This window comes from Pipistrellus kuhlii, unplaced genomic scaffold, assembly GCF_014108245.1.
Source record: "Pipistrellus kuhlii isolate mPipKuh1 unplaced genomic scaffold, mPipKuh1.p scaffold_m20_p_6, whole genome shotgun sequence".
Taxonomy (NCBI): Eukaryota; Metazoa; Chordata; class Mammalia; order Chiroptera; family Vespertilionidae; genus Pipistrellus; species Pipistrellus kuhlii.
The window spans coordinates 33,578,472-33,583,522 of NW_023425562.1; positions in this window are offsets into that span (position 1 = coordinate 33,578,472).

A 5,051-nucleotide genomic window follows, 5' to 3' on the forward strand; every position below is an offset into this window, starting at 1 on the left:
CAGATCTTCTGCTGTGGGCAGCACAACTAACAGCCCAGCTACTGTCCTCTGGATCAACCACATTTGCAGAGAGGCCAGGCTTTCTAAGGCTGCTTCTAGCCAATGACTGAGCACGGCAGAGGAGCAGGACCATTCCAGCAGACTGCAGAGGACTCCCCACTGGCAAAGTCAAACCTTTCTTGGAGCCGTGTTTCACACAAGCTTCCTACCCAACCCTCTTTCCTTTCAGAGGGGTCAGCTGCACTGTGGTCTGCAAGTCCTCCCAGCCTGCCCCTGCTCCCTCGAAAATAAACCTCTTGCACATCTAATCCTGTGTTGATGTCTGCTTCTTGGTATACCCCAACTAATACAATCAGGATCTCCAGACACCTACCTTGAGGTGAGAATTTGTGAGCAAATGACGGAAGGTGATCTCAAAAGAAACAAGGAAGGGGTAGAAAGAAACAGAACAGGAAATGAAAACAAGCCAAGCAATGGCACAATTTCAGACATAATCTCTGCCTAACATTGCAGGGAAGCTAGGCTTACCAGGGCAAGAAGACATCCCACTATTCTATTTCTCATCTTGAATTATGCTCATCGGTTTTCCAGCCAAGCTCACCAAACAGGATTTGTGCTACACTGGCACAGCCAAGGGTGAACCTGAGTGGGGACAGCTGAAAGGCTTAGAAAAGACAAGAGAATGAGAGCTGGATCTTGGTGGGACGCTGCTTCCCCGAGAGACAGCTCCACAGGCTACAAGCCCTGTTTTGTTTTATAGCAGATGCTATGAGGCAAAGTAAGGGCGTGGTAAAGATGTTTACAACATTCTGGTGAGTTTCGATCCCACTCAATGACATGCACCTGATCAAGCTTTGTTTACTTGCAGCCTCCATCACTTAGGCAGGTGGGGCCAGTTCCGACCATAGGTTCAAGCTGACACCTACAGCTGTATCCATTGGGACACACCGTAAACATGATAGGATGGACTTGATCAGCAACGATACTTAGGTATGTTGTGCTATTCAGACCATGTTCCACATGAATTAAAGGGCCCAAATCATGCCTGGAAAACATGCCCCAAACCATAACACTGCCCCCACCAGCTTGAAGGGTTGTACTCATGCATGTGGGGTGCATGCTTTCACGCTGTTTCTGCGAAATTCTCACTCTGCCATCTGCGTGATGCAACTGGAAATGTGATTCATCGAGTCACATAACTTTTTTTCCAATGCTCAACCGTCCATCCTTGTGTTCCTACGTGAATTGGAGACATTTTATCTTGGTAACTGCAGACAGCAAAGTGTTCGAACAGACCTTTGGCTTCCATATCCCATACAATGCAGCGTATGGCTAATTTGCCTACAAACATCAGGTGGTCTTAATAATCTGGCCACTCAGTGTATATAGATATACATAACCTATGGACACAGACAATATTATAGTGTGGTGAAGGCGGGGGGTGGGAGGGGGTGGGGGGAGTTGTGGTTGTGGATTAAGGGGGTCAATGGGCAAAAACAACAACAATACTTTCAACAATAAAAATAAATTTTAAAACAAACAAAAAACCTCAACCATTACAACACTATTACCAGTTTAAAGAACATGAAATCTGGAATTAAAACCCCCATGTAATCTCATTTGGCCAATTACCTCTGTCAAGAATCCCATCTCTTTGCTTCCTTATGTATAAAACTAGAGGCCCAGCCCTAACTGGTTTGGCTCAGTGGATAGAGCATCAGCCTGGGGACTGAAAGGTCCCAGGTTTGATTCCGGTCAAGGGCATGTATTTTGGTTGAGGGCACATCCTAGTGGGGGGTGTACAGGAGGCAGCTGATCGATGTTTCTCTCTCATCAATGTTTCTAGCTCTCTATCCCTCTCCCTCTCTGTAAAAAACCAATATATTAAAACAAAACAAAACAAAAAAACTAGAGGCCCAGTACATGAAATTCGTGCACTTAGGGGTGTCCCTCAGCCTGGCCTGCACCCTCTCGTAGTCCGGGGGGGGGGGGGGGGGGTATATCCGACTGACAGCTTAGGAGAGCAGGCATCCTTAGCACTGCCACAGAGGTGGGAGAGGCTCCCACCACTGCCACTTCACTTGTCAGCTGTGAGCAGCACTCCCCTGTGGGAACGCACTGACCATCAGGGGTAAGCTCCTGCATTGAGTGTCTGCCCCCTGGTGGTCAGTGTGCGTCATAGCAATTGGTCATTCTGCCATTTAGTCTATTTGCATATTGGCCTTTTATTATATAGGATGAGCCTAACAGTTATATTACCCAGCTCAAAATATCACTTAAGAGGATAAAATGAGATATTATATGTTAAGAGCACTGGGAGTTATAAAGCATTTATTAAAGTGATCTAAATGTTGAAATATTTTTACTGCAGTGATTTTTTTTTTATGGACATCTTTTTAAAATGCACTACCTACTACTTCCTGGCTGTTTAAAATATCTTGAGATCTCAAATCACACTAATATCTATGATATTTTTGCCCTTTTAAAGCTATCTAGATCAGATTGCTTTTGTTTAAAATTTTAATTTTATACATAAAATTTAGCATTTTCAACCATTTTAAAGTGTACAATTCAGTGGCATTAGTACATCCACTTGTTGTGCAACCATCTCCTATCCCTCTCCAGAACTTTTTCATCATCCCAAGCTAAAACCTATAGCCATTAAACAATAATACCTCATTATCCCCTTAAGATTGCTGTTTTTTCCCTATTGTTTATCTAGTGTTTCTTCACTTGGCAGCAAGATTAGTTCATTTCTCTCCTTTCCCCCAAATATACTGCCAGCTATAACTTGGTAAGAACTATAAAAACCATTTTTAAACCAAAACATTCTTTGACCTCAAACATTAATAAAGCATTGTTCCAACTTGTCTGGAACCCAATGTTAAACAGCTTTCACTATGCTTTCTTCCTTCCACACCTCTGCTCATTCCATTCGCTCCCTTGGGAATGTCTTTCCTATTTACTCCTTCCCTATGTCTATTAGGATTCTTCTGGGTTCAGCTCATATTGTATCTTCTCCATGAAGGCTCCTTGATCACCTCATATGGTAGTGATTTCTCTCTCCTTTGATCTCTTACAGCAGCTATTATCTAAATTACTTATGATAGGAATTGTATACATAATATAATTGTTTCTTTTATGTCAACCAAACTAAGGAATCCTCAAAACAGAAATTAACCTTTATTATTTTGTTCATAAATCTATTCTTTCCACAAATACTGTCCATTGTGTACAATGTACCCAACAAATGTTTGCCAAGTAATAGAATTCTAAGTGACTGGGCTTTGATGGGTAAGTCAATAAATGCCAGCTCTTCTTATGCTTGAATTTTTGTAAAAAACAACACAAACACACACACACACACACACACACACACACACACAGACCACACAATTGTTTTTCTCTCTCAGGTTATGTTGTACTCTATATAGTTAATGATCATCTGTAATATGATAACTCCCTTACAACAGCTACCTATTAAATCAGTTAACAGCTTATTTTGCCCATTTTGAGATTTGCTATTCAATTTGGCATTAATGATTCAATTTGACCTTAATGATTCTGTTGATTCTTAAAAAGAGACTGCAATGCTCCAGGGTAGCCATCACTTTTCACAATTCCCACTTACAAGCAACATTATGCAAAGTTATTTATTTATTTATGTATTTATTTATTTATTTATTTATTATATTTTTTTGTTTCCTGTATTCTCGTTAGATGCCAACGAAGCTTAGGTAAAGTACACCTCACTTTCTACTTTTAGGTACAAGGGAATAAGAACTGGCAGGAATGTCTTCCCACTTTGGGTCAACAAAATTATCTCCCCGCAGCATAATTCCAACCAAGTTACTGGTACGTGGCTTCTCCTTGGCCAAGCCTTCTCCAGGGAGAGGCGACAAGGGAGTGAAGTGAGGAGACAGGGCTTTTCAGGGGGCGGGTGCCTCTAGCCGGCAGGCAGTGCCAACCATCTCCTATCAGCACGGAATACTGCCTTAACCCTTCTATTGCTACACAAGCCACACTTGCATTCACCATTTCATTAGCGCTTTTCAATGTTGTGGAGCTAACGCGGGTAATAACCGGCCGGCTGACTGCTCTCTCTCCACGCAGCCCCGACAATTTGTGTCCAACTGTATTTTACCCATTCACTACCTCCCTTTTTTGCAGAGCAAACAATTTTAAAACAATTTAAACACAGTTTTTCTTATAACATGTCATTTATATGGGGTCCTGGCGCCTGGTGGAGTAGTACGGTAATTGCATCCAGTTCTCAAGACTGACATCCTGTTCTCAAGAAAACTGACAACGATGTATCCTGTAAGGCTATTGTGTTAGTTGCAGCTGGGACTTATGGCCAAGTTGACTAGGAGGAACCATGCTCAAAAATTCCCAATCTCGCCTGGACCGGTTTGGCTCAGTGGAGCATCCGAAGAGTCCCGGGTTCGATTCCAGCCCGGGGCCTGTGTGCCTTGGTTTCGGGAACATCCCCGGTAGGGGGTGTGCAGGAGGCAGCTGATCGATGTTTCTCTCTCATCAATGTTTCCAGCTCTCTGTCCCTCTCCCTTCGTCTCTGTAAAAAAAAAAATCAATAAAATGTGTGTATATATATATATTTTTTAATTCCCACTCTCTAACATTCAATAGCCCCCGTGACATAGACACTAATTCTATTATCACAGAAGAGTGAACTGCTGATGAGCTACAGCCGCCCATGAACTAACTACATGGCTGATGCCGAGACGACTTCTTCCGTGGGAACGACTGCGGCCCGGCAGCCCGCGGCCACGGCCGCTGCTTCCCCCGGAGCTCCCGGCCACAGCCCCCCGGCCTGGGATGCTCCGGAGGCCGCACCTCCCTGCGCGGCCCGCGGAGCCGCCGCCAGCCCGGCTTCCCCAACCCGGAAGAGCCGCCGCGGGGCGCGCCTCGGCCCAGTCCCCGCCCTGCTGCACGCGGACTTGGCCTGGAGCGGCTGACTCCATCTCCCAACGCCCACCTGAGCCCGCTCCCCGCGGAAGCTCCCCGCGGCCCGCCGCCCCGCCCCTCGGCTC